This window comes from Cuculus canorus, unplaced genomic scaffold, assembly GCF_017976375.1.
Source record: "Cuculus canorus isolate bCucCan1 unplaced genomic scaffold, bCucCan1.pri subtelo1, whole genome shotgun sequence".
Lineage (NCBI taxonomy): Eukaryota > Metazoa > Chordata > Aves > Cuculiformes > Cuculidae > Cuculus > Cuculus canorus.
Genome location: NW_026527860.1, coordinates 797,501 through 809,561, shown reverse-complemented (window position 1 = coordinate 809,561; position 12,061 = coordinate 797,501). Strand labels below are relative to the sequence as shown.

Genomic DNA, 12,061 nt, shown 5'->3' with positions numbered 1-12,061 from the left:
CTCAGACTGCTCATCAGCCCCAAGGCTGCTGCTTGCAATAATGACACAGGGGAACAGAGGCCGGGCACTCCCAGGCTCTCCTGCACTCATGTTGTAAGCCATCCTCAACCCCAACTGCATTTGACCTCTTCTCATCCCTACCAGCCTCACTGCCCAGGACAGTACGAGAGCCCTGGGCCTCCTCAGGCACCTCCTGCATCATTCCAGTCCCCCTTCTCTCTGCCTCCTGGGTCCCTACTCACTCCCACAGTGCTTCAGAGTCCTTGTTTGTGAACACCTCTATTCAGGATTTACTTTGGGAAGACATCACCTTTGCGGGTGTTTCACCTTCAGAGTCTCCATTCACCCCCAGCCCAGGGCAGATGACGAGTCCCCGTCTAACCCCCACCCTTCCAAATGCATTTCTGAGAGAGACTTGTATGTCATCAGTCCTATCATACACGATGCAGCCTGAGGAGATAATGTGGCGCCCGTGCACCATCTTCATTGCCACTAGACACCAAAAAAAGGAGCCTTTAAAAACTTAGGTCATAGAAGGCTGAGGTTTTAGAAGAGAACTTTCGGTCTAATGGAACCCAGTGGTACCATGAGCTTAACCCCAAACATAACACAAGGAGAAAAGACTCTTTTAAAGACCAATTCCTTGGGCATTTTATTGGCAGCACCTTTGGAGGAAGAGCTCAGCCTTCAGGCACCACGGCTGGGAGATGGCCTTTTATTGAGGAGCTGCATTTGCACAGGCAACATCTGACACCGAGTTGTGCCAGGGTCACACACAACTAGATCAAACATCAAGACAAGTAGTAGAAGCCGTAGAACCCCAGAAGATGATCTCTGAGTAGGATTATGACAAGGAGAATCAACAGAGTACTGCCTTAAGGTAAATGTGCAGAAAAGGGGAGGGAGGTTATTGTCGGTGAAAAAGCATCCATTGGGCCATTTTCCATAGAGCATTCCTGAGCTCCAGGTTCCTCATGCTGTAGATGGTGGACTACACTGCTGGAGACACTACTGAGTACAGAACAGCCACCACCAGATCCAGCAATGAGGAGTAGAAAGAGTGGGGCGTCAGGTGGGCAAGTATGCCGGTGCTGACAAACAGGGAGACCACGGAGAGATGAGAGAAGCACGTGGAAAAGGCTTTATACCGTCCCTGCTCAGAGGGGATCCTCAGCACGGCCCTGAAAATCTGCCCATGCAACACCACAATGAAAAAAAACCAGCCAAATGCTAAACTGGTACTAACAACAAGAAGCTAAACTTCCCTGAGGTAGGAGTGTGAGCAGCAGAGCTTGAGGATCTGGGGGATTACACAGAAGAACTGGTCCACAGCGTTGCCCTGGCAGAGGGGCAGGGAAAATGTATTGGCCGTGTACAGCAGAGCATTGAGAAACCCAGCGCCCCAGGCAGCTGCTGCCATGTGGACACAAGCTCTGCTGCCCAGGAGGGTCCCATAGTGCAGGGGTTTGCAAATGGCAACGTAGTGGTCGTAGAACATGACAGTGAGAAGAGAAAACTGCTGAAATGAAAAAGGAAAAAAAAGAAGAGCTGGACCATGCAGCCATGGTAGGAGATGTCCCTGGTGTCCCAGAGGGAATTGGCCATTGATTTGGGGACAGTGGTAGAGATGCATCCCAAGTCCCTGAGGGAGAGGCTGAGGAGGAGGAAGTACATGGAGGTGTGGAGGTGGTGGTCACAGGCTATGGTGGTGATGATGGAGATGATGATTCATCACACAATTGGCCAGCAACAACCAGGTCTCCAGCTGTAGAGTAGATGCAAGGAAGTTCTCCTAGAAAAAGACAGGAATGTCTGTGTGTGCCTGTGGGAGGGTCTCTAGGAAATGGCTTTGATTTTGCTCAGAGAAATCTTACCTAACTTGTCACTCTTCCTCCTATGACAGTGTCCCACACCCAGAGGCATCAATGGCAGCTCCATCACTGAGTTCCTCCTCCTGGAATTCACAAACACACAGGAGTTGCAGCTCTTGCACTTCTGGCTCTTCCTGGGCATCTACCTGGCTGCCCTCCTGGGCAACGACCTCATCATCACCACCATAGCCTGTGACCACCACCTCCACACCCCCTTCCTCCTCAACCTCTCCCTCACTGACCTGGGATCCACCTCCATCACTGTCCCAAAATCCATGGTCAATTCCCTCCGGAACACCAGAGCCATTTCCTATGCAGGATGTGCTGCCCAAGACTTTCTGTTTGACTTCTTGGTCACAGCAGAGTACACTCTGCTCACAGTTATGTCCTACGACCGCTACGTTGCCATCTGCAAACCCCTGCACTACGGGACCCTCCTGGGCAGCAGAGCTTGTGTCCACATGGCAGCAGCTGCTTGGGGCGTAGGGTTTCTCTTTGCTGTGGTGCACATGACAAATACATTTTCCCCGCCCCTCTGCCAGGGCAATGCTTTGGACCAGTTCTTCTGTGAAACCCGCCAGATCCTCAAGTTCACCTGCAATATTATCTCAGTGAGGTTGGGCTTCTTGGACTTTCCATATTTTTAGGCTTTGGCTGTTTTGTTTTCATTGTGATGTCTTATGTGCTGATCTTCAGGGCTGTGCTGAGGACCCCCTCTGAGCAGGGAAGGCACAAAGCCTTTTCTACCTGCCTCCTACACCCGGCTGTGGGCTCCCTGTTTCTCAGCACTGCAGCATTTGCTTACCTGAAGCCCCCCTCCATCTCTTCCTCAGCTCTAAATCTGGTGTTGTCGTTTCTGTAGGCGGTGGTGCCTCCTGCAGCGAACCCTCTCATCTACATGAGCGAACCCTCTCATCTCAACATGAGGAATCAGCAGCTCAAAGACACAGTGAAGAAGCTGATTCAATCTGTAATCTTCCAGTAGCCGTAAGCTCGCCACACATTTGTCGTCAATTCTTTTCCAATGTGTTTCCCAGGAACCTCCTGTGTTTTGCGCATTTTATCTGTAAGAACCATATTTGCCCAGGAACCTCTGCATCCCCTCCAGTGCTTTACAGCCATTAACCCCGTCAGTCTGACCCAAAGTTCTTTGCACAAGTGTCTGGCCCAATGGAACTGCTGGCCTTCTGTAATAAATGTCACATCTCTGTAATAAAACAGTGTTTCCTTAGTGTTGGTGTCTGAAGGTAGGGTTCATCCAAAGCTGAGGTCAGGAATGCACCAAATAAAATGCCCCCACAACACTGTGCTGCTGTGCTGGGGTTCTCCATAGGCTGAGGGAGGAGGCGTGGGGTGACGAATCAGGCAAGGAAACGCTGACTGAGCGCTCAGTTCTGGGTGCCCAGTGACCCTGGAGACAGTGGTGATCAACAGGCTCTTCTTGGGACTGTGTCCCTGTGGCTTCTAGGTACCACAGCCTGCCCGCTCTGCAGAGCAGCAGCACCAGGAGCACGGGAATGAGGCAGAAGCATCTGGTCAGGCTAGCACAGAGATAGTTCCCCGGGGCTTTCTAGAGGCACGGACAACCCTGAAGAAGAGCAAAGGAACAATTCTCTAATTCCTGGAGAAATTATTACACAGAGAAAATGATTCCTGCATGTACCAGCTTGGGACAGGCTGGTTCTTTGCTGGTGCAGCAGAAGCAGCCAGATGGGTCCCAGGGCCAGGAGCTTGCGCTGGGAAAGGGTCTGGAACAGAGGGGCTGCCAACATTTGCAATAAGGATGTCTTGGAGACAAGAGCAGGAGACACAGGAAGACATTGGCCTCTCTCTCCTCATGCCCCACCCCTAGGCGTGATGGGGAGACTGACCTTCCTCTGCCCCCCCAAGAGCTGCTGCGCCCTGTGTGACCATGCCAAGTGAGGACACTCCATTGGAGTTATGAGCTCATGAAAAGGAGTCAAGAGATAAAACACACCAGAAGGATGAGACGTCATCCAGAGGGACCTGGACAGACTGGAGAAGTGGGGCTGTGAAAACCTCATGAGGTTGAACAAGGCCAAGTGCAAGGTCCTGCACCTGGGTCTGGGACAATCCCCAATTTTGGTACACGATGGGGGATGATGTGATTAAGAGAAGCCCTACAGAGAAGGACTAGGGGTGCTGGTTGATGAGAAGCTCAACATGAGCCAGCAATGTGTGCTCGCAGCCCAGAAGGCGAACCGTGTTCTGGGCTGCATCAAAAGAAAAGTGGCGAGCAGGTCGAGGGAAGTGATTCTGACCCTTTATTCCTCTCTTGTGAGACCTCATCTGGAGTACTGTGTCCAGTTCTGGAATCCTCAGCGTAAGAAGGATATGGAGCTGTTGGAACGTGTCCAGAGGAGGGCTACAAAGATGATGGGAGGGCTGGAGCACCTTCCCTAAGAGGACAGGCTAAGAGAGTTGGGCTTGTTCAGCCTGGAGAAGAGAAGGCTCCAAGGAGAAATTTGAGTGACCTTCCAGTAGCCGAAGGGGGCTACAAGAAAGCTGGGGAGGGACCGTTCACAAAGACTAGTAGTGACAGGATGAGAGGCAATGGGTATAATCTGGAGAGGGGCAGACATAGCCTGGACATAAGGAAGAATTTCTTCACAATGAGGGTGGTTAGGCACTGGAACAGGTTGCCCAGGGACGTTGTGGAGGCCCCATCCCTGGAGGTGTTCGAGGCCAGGTTGGATGGGGCCTTGGGCCACCTGATCTAGTGGGAAGTCCCTGCCCATGGCAGAGGAATTGGAACTAGATGATTTTTAAGGTCCTTTCCAACCCAAACTATTCTATGATTCTATGAAAAGCACAGGACAGATGGGAGCTGGTCTGTGCCCTTGGCTGCATCCTTAGACAGGACAGCAGGAAGGTGACGAGGAATCATGTCACTTCTCCAAGCTGGGAGGATCTGTTCCGATGAGAGAATTCAGGGATTTCAGCCTGGGTCGTCATACCTGGGGCTGGAAAGACACTCAGCTCTCTTCTGTCCCAGCCCTGTCCTACCCCTGAGCAAAGCCTTTGCACACACGGGGTCTTGGACACTTGGCCCCAGGTTTCCTTGTGGCAGGGATGATCTTGCCTGGTGCCACAGCTGCAGGGCTTCGGCCCCAATGGGCAGCAATGCCCTCAGCCAGGGGCAGTGGCAGGAGGAGCTGGAGACAGAGCTGTGACATGGTCATAGAGCTCAGGACAGATGGTCTTCAAGGACAGAACCTTCCCAGCTCAGCAAGAATCCAGACCAAAACCTGGTCTCGAATTGAAAGGCCATTCAAGGGCCCCATGATGAGTGTTTGCTGCTTCAGAAACAGTAAAAAAGAGAAACAAATACCCTATGTGGGCACTGGTGGATTGAGGCAGAGCAAGTGCAGATAGATCTGAGATTCCCTTCATTCTCTTTGTCCCTGTCTTCTCCATCAAGGTCTTCCAGGCCTCTGTGACTCAGGGTAGGACTCTGGGGGAGATTGTTATGACTTGACTCACCATGACCCTGCTATGACCCCACCCTTCTGTGATGTGACCTTTCTAAGACCCAACTCTTCCATGAGTCTTCTATAAGGACAACAAGAAGGGCAACAAAGTTGGTGAAGGGGCTGGAGAACAAGTCCTATGAAAGGTGGCTGAGGGAACTGGGGCTGTTTAGCCTGGAGAAAAGGAGACTGAAGGGAGAACTTATCCTTCTCTACAACTCCCTGAAAGTAGATTGTCACGAGGTGGGTTTGGTCTCTTCTCCCAGGTGACAGCCGATAGGATGATGGAGAATGGCCTCAAGTCACACCAGGGCAGATTTAGATTAGACATCATGAAAATTTCGTTACCAAAAGAGTTCTCGGGCACTGACAGAGGCTGCCCAGGAAGTTGGTGGAGTCCTCATCCCCAGAGGTGTTTAAAAGATTGGTAGATGAAGTGCTCAGAGTTAAGGTTTAGTAGTGGACAGGTATGGTTACACTGAGTGATCTCAAAGGACTTTTACAACCAAACAATTCTATGACTCTATGACCTGGCACTTCTGTTCTACCACTGAGATCTTCTATCCCCCAATTCTGCTGTCACCCAGCACTTCTACGAGTAGTCTATGACCCCACTCTGCAAAAACTCAAGCCTTCTATGATCCAACTCTTCTCTAAACCTTCTATGATTTTCTATGACCTGACTTCTCTATGACTTTCTGTGACCCAACTTCTCTAAGACCCAAACATTCTATGGTCAAACCCTTCTATGACCCAACACGATTATGACGTCGTTCTCCTATAACAGTTCTAAGACCAAACTCTTCTAAAACCTGACTAAACTCTCACACTTCTATGGCTCAACTCGCACATGACTCAAATATTCTACGACTTTTTTATGACCTGAATCTTCCATGACCTGAGACTTCTATGACCCAACTCTGCTATGAGACGCCAACACTTCTATGAAACTTCTAAAACTGAAGTTTTCTATAACTCCTCTACGATTGGACCCTTCTATGACCTAACTGTTCTCCACCCAAGTTTTCTGTCACTCTTCTATGACCCAACTCTTTTATGACCTTACCCTTCTATGACCCAACTCTTCTGTAACTCCATAGAGCTGTGTGAGAGCCTTGGCATCTCACGTAACCCTATAAGACTGCGTTTGGAATGACATGGAATAACTGCCCCAAATTTGAATTGGCAACAGCATCGTTGTAGTCAAAGTCAGATCTGCCTGCCCAGGGCTGGGGGACAGGGCTTGGCCTTCCTGCTTCATCAAGCAAACCCAGGCTTTTCTCTGCATCAGAGCTGCCTGCACAGTGCCTTTTCCTGCCTGCAATCATGGCCTCCGATTCTCACCTCTAACGAGTCCCTGGGGAGGCTTTGTCACTAAGGATCCTCATTGAGACCAATTAATACTTCAAGGTACTCTGAGTTCTGCTTTTGACTTCTTGAGAGCTTTGCTCAATCTCCTCTGACTCAGCAGCAAACCCACTCTGGGTCTCATTAAAATACAGAAAGTCCTAACGAGCTCTTCCTCTTCCTGGAGATTTCTTCAGGTCTTCAAGCCTTGTACAGCTCCTTGGAGTCATTTCCCTGTGTGTTTAAAGAGGAAGATTTCAAAGTGTACCCAATGAAAATATGTTTGGATGTAGAGTTTACATTTCGTTACATTTCAGCTCAGAGAAGAGGTATCAGAAGCATTCTCCAATGGACATTGATGCCAAGTGTCTCCTCAGGAGGTCTAGGCAGCACGGAGAAGTGGTCCCTTGAGGTCTGCATGGACAGCTCTGCTCCTCATCTCCCCAGCACCAACATTGCCCTCATTGTTCCCCTGGCATTTGCATCCCTTTTCCTTTCACCAGACTTCCCTGCATTCCAGACCTGAGGGTTCCAGCTCTGTGGCACCATCTCTCCCTGCTTTCCTCACAGACCTGGCTGCACGAAGGCACAGGAGAAGAAGAAAAGCAAAGCCTGATAAAGTTTCCTAATCGATAAAACCCCTCCTCACCCACAGAGTGCTGAGAGACAGGCAAGCTTTGACTCCCGGAAGGTCAAAGCAGCAGCTGGGGCAGGGAGAGTTCTCTGGATGAACAAAGAATGGAAGGAGAAGAAAATGAGAGAAGAATGGAATGGGCCTTCGTGTGGAGAGTCTGCACAGATGATGTCAGAGATGGCCCTTGGATCAGGAGAGAAGAAGGGTCAGGAAAGATGAGGGATGTTAAATGCACCATGTGACCGGAAGAACAGTGATGAGGGAGTTCCAGGGGAAGACTGGTATTTCTTTGGAAAATCCCTTTGGAGAGGGCATGGGATTGGTCAAGGTCTCTTATAAGTGAGGACAAGCAAGGGTTGCAGTCATCTTTTAAAGGGAATGAAAGGGCACAGCAGAGTGTACACGGTCATTTTGGTGAGGAATAACCATGGAATGTGTGCTCTTGGGTGACATTTTGGGACCCTGAAAGAGAAGAGCATTGTCGTGGCCTCACCAAGGGTAAATCACGCCTTGCCAGCCTGGTTGCCTTCAGGGTGAAGCAGCTGCATTTGAGCCTGAAGGGACAACAGCTGGTGTCACTTAGCTCCACTTCAGCAAGAAATTTTGGCACAGTCTCTTCAATCTTTTTGTCTCCAAGTGAGGCCACTGCAGTGCAGGTGGGCTGATGAAAGAGAGGAGCAAACACTAGTTGGATGATGAGGCTGAGAGAGCAGTGGTGAAAGGTCCATACCCTATCTGGAGGCCATGGGACACCCGGGAGTTTGGTGAGGTGCCACAGGGGACTCTTCTGAGCCCTGTGCACTTTAACACCTGGATTCATGACCCAGAGGGGACAACTCTCACCACATTTTTCAGTGACACTAACTTGGGAGCAGCATTCCTGTGCCTTAGGGAAGCTTTTCAGGGAAAACCTGTCAGGCTGGAGGACTGCCCTGCCAGCAACTTCAGGAATTGGCTGGATGGTCACACTAGAAGAGTTGTGGTCAATTGTTCAGTGTCCAAATTGAGACTGGTGATGAGTGGTGTTCTGCAGGGGTTGGTTTGGGGATTGATGTTGTTTAATATCTTTGTCACAGACATGGACAGTGGCATTGAGGGCACTCTCAGCACTGGAAGGTGTCCCTGCCCAGGGAGAGTGGAACTGGACGTGCTTTAAGGTCCCTTCCAACCCAAACCATTCCATGATTCTATCATGAGTGGCAGCTGGCTTATCAAGAAATTGTCATGTTGGTAGAGACTCTGTAGCTCTTTAGGGTAGGAAAATGATGCAGACTTCAGCAGGTTCTTGTGATGACACTGGTGGCTTAATAGGTGACAGGATAGGAGCAGGGCCCTGGCTTGTGCAGCTACTTCTGCTGTCATTGGTGGCTTAGGAGGTGACTAGGAATGAGTGGACAGCTGGCTGGTAAAGGTGCTTCTTCTGTCACTGGTGGCTCTGCAGCAAGTAGGGCAGGAGCACGCGTGTGGTTTCTTCAGCTTTTCAGGATGTCCCAGGTTGTGAGTAGGTGATAAGGCAGGAGTGGACCGTTGCTTTTGGATGTCACAAGTGGCCGAGGAGGTCTCAGACCAGGAGTGAGACCCTGATTTACAGGAGCATGGGATGTCTCTGATGCCATCATACACAGTAGGCTTGGAGCATGGCCCTGGATTCCACAGGGGCTTGTGACGTCACCAGTGTCTGATTACATCTCAGGGCAGCAGCATTGCCCAGGTTTTGATGGAACTTGTGCTGTTTGAGGTGGCTGAGTGGGTGGAGCGGCAGGAGCAGGAACCTTGCCTATGCGGGCATTTTTTAGGTAACTCGTGATTGAGAAGCTGTTTGGGAACGAACAGATACCGGGCTGGTGCATCTGCTCCCCACGTCGCTTTGGCCTGAGCAGCTGCCTGGGTGTGACAAGTGACCTGGCTTGTGCAGGCGTCTGTGAGGTCACAAGTGGCCGAGTAACTGATAGGACTAGAGAGCGGGGCCAGGCTCTTAGAGTTTCTTATGGTGGCCCTCATGGCTGAGAGTGACAGAGAGTGACAGGGCTGGAGAAAGAACCTGGCTTGGGACAGTGCTTGTGGCATCACTGGTGACTGTGCGGCTGTCTGGGGATAAGAAGTCACTTGGCTTATTGTGCTGGTTTGGATTGGGGTAGAGTTAGCATTCTCCACAGTAACTTCAATGGGGCTGTGGTTTGGATTTGGGCTGTTGGTGACCTAGGAGGTTTTTGTTTTGTTGAGCAGGGCTACACAGCCTCAAAGACATTTCTGCCTCTCAGCCCCAACCTCCCCAGCAAGCAGGCTGAGGTCTACAAGAAGTTGGGAGGGGACAAACCAAAGATAGCTGATCTAAATGACCAAAGATATTCAGTAACATACTATGTCATTCTTGGCAGTAAAATCTAGGGGAAGAAGAAGGAAAGGGAGATATTTGGAGTGATGGCATTTGTCTTCCCAAGTAGCTATTACTCGTGATGGAGCCTTGCTGTCCTCGACCTGTCTGAACACCCTCCTGCCAATGGGATATCGTGAATGAATGCCTCGGTTTGCTTTGCTTGCACACACAGCTTTTGCTTTACCTTTTAAAATGTCTTTCTCTTAACCCATGAGTATTTTCACTTCCACTCTTCCAATTCTCTCCTCCATCTCAACAGGAAAAAAGGAGTGAGGAGCTGCCTGGTTCTGAGCTTCCTACTAGTTTTAAACCATGACAGTCCTTTGTGGCACCCAACAGGGGTTTAAAGAGTTTGCATGGACCACCACCATACCACGCAATAAATACAGAAGACAGGCCAGGTCTGCAAAGAGTTACATTATAGCTGCTGTGGAGAAGAAAACAGACAGTTTATTGCTTATGAAGAACATTTGCTTATCAGTTTCCACACTGCATCCTTCAGCTGCTGGTTCCTCAGGCTGTAGATAAGGGGATTCGCTGCCGGAGGCACCACGACGTACAGAACTGCCACCACCAGATCCAGGGATGGGGAGGAGACAGAGGGAGGCTTCAGGTCAGCAAACATGGCAGTGCTGACATACAGGGAAACCACGGTCAGGTGAGGGAGGCATGTGGAAAAGGCTTTGTGCCGTCCCTGCTCAGAGGGGATCCTCAGCACCGCCCTGAAGATCTGCACGTAGGACACCACAATGAAAACAAAGCAGCCTGATCCTACTAAGACAGTGATCACAAGGAGCCCAAATTCCCAGAGCTCAGCATCTGAGCAGGACAGTTTGAGGATCTGGGGGATTTCACAGAAGAACTGGTCCAAAGCATTGCCCTGGCAGAGGGGCAGGGAAAATGTATTTGTCGTGTGTACCACTGCAAAGAGAAACCCAGCGCCCCAGGCAGCTGCTGCCATGTGGACACAAGCTCTGCTGCCCAGGAGGGTCCCGTAGTGCAGGGGTTTGCAGATGGCAATGTAGCGGTCATAGGACATGACGGTGAGCAGAGCGTACTCCGCTGAAATGAAAAAGGCAAACATAAAAACTTGGGCAACACACCCTGAGTAGGAGATGGCCCTGGTGCCCCAGAGGAAATTGGCCATGGCTTTGGGGACAGTGGAGGAGATGGACCCCAGGTCAAGGAGGGAGAGGTTAAGGAGGAAGAAGTACATGGAGATGTGGAGGTGATGGTCACAGGCGATGGCAGTGATGATGAGGCCGTTTCCCAGAAGGGCAGCCAGGTAGATGCCCAGGAAGAGACAGAAGAACAAGAACTGGGAAGAGACAGAAGAACAAGAACTGAAGCTCCCGTGTGTCTGTGAACGCCAGGAGGAGGAACCTGGTGATGGAGCTGCTGTTGGACATCTGCTGCCTCTGGGCATGGGGAACTCTAACAGAAGAAAAAAGGACAGTGAGAAGTTAGGGGAGAATTTCCTGAGCAAAATCAGAACCATCTTGTTCCCAGCTGCCCTCTGCTTGTACCTTTCTGAGACAGAGGGTGATCACAGTTCCATGTTCACCTTAAAAAACACCAGGCCTTGCTGAGAGCAGAGGGATCCACCTGACGCCACTCAATGTCTCACCCTTTCCTAAGGTCTCAGCACCCCACTTTCAGCCCAGGACACACAGGGCTCATTTCACAAACCCAACAGCATTTCCTCTCTCGTAGCATCTTTGTGCTTCTCCATAAGGCTTTCAGGAAACACAAACATGCGATAGAACAGTTTGGCACCCTGGAGGGCAGCTCAGTGTTTGGAAGGAAACTCTAAGGAGATAACCAAGTGAGGGAGTGTCTCACGGTAAGTGAGGGTCATTTCCTTGCTCAGGGAATGACACAGACTGCACTGCCCACAGCCCCGTGGGCATTGCAGTGATGATAGGTTGGATACTCCATTCCCATGGACACAGCTGCACTGGAGAAGTCAGAAAATCAGAGCCTGACTTGGCTGCAGCAACGTCCATCCTCAGAGAGCCTGGCAGCAAGAACAAGAGAACAGTAGCAAGAATAGAGACAAGAGAGAAACAGGGAGAAACAGAGTGAGGGTCTGGCTGAGAGTGGCCTCACTCTCTTTCTCCCTGGTCCAGCACACAGACAGCCGGGCACGCAGGCAGCATTCCCCTCCCCCAGCTGTGCTCGCCCCCTCCCAGACACCAACCTTGCCGGGCAGTTGCTCTCAGCCCCTGTGCTCTGGAGAGGGCACTGGGGCTGTGGCTGCAGAGGAGGGGGTTCAGCCCTGGAGCCCAGAGCCCTGAGGGCAGAGGCTTTGCTGGGTGGGAGAGGAGGCAGGGGGCTTGCT

The 12,061-nt window shown here is 50.9% G+C and overlaps 1 pseudogene; it reads right to left on the bottom strand.

Moving 5' to 3' along the window:
- Nucleotides 1–991: 991 nt before the first annotated feature.
- On the bottom strand, nt 992–1,447 carry LOC128850848 (olfactory receptor 14J1-like; annotated as a pseudogene).
- Between the last annotated feature and the right edge of the window lie 10,614 nt (nt 1,448–12,061).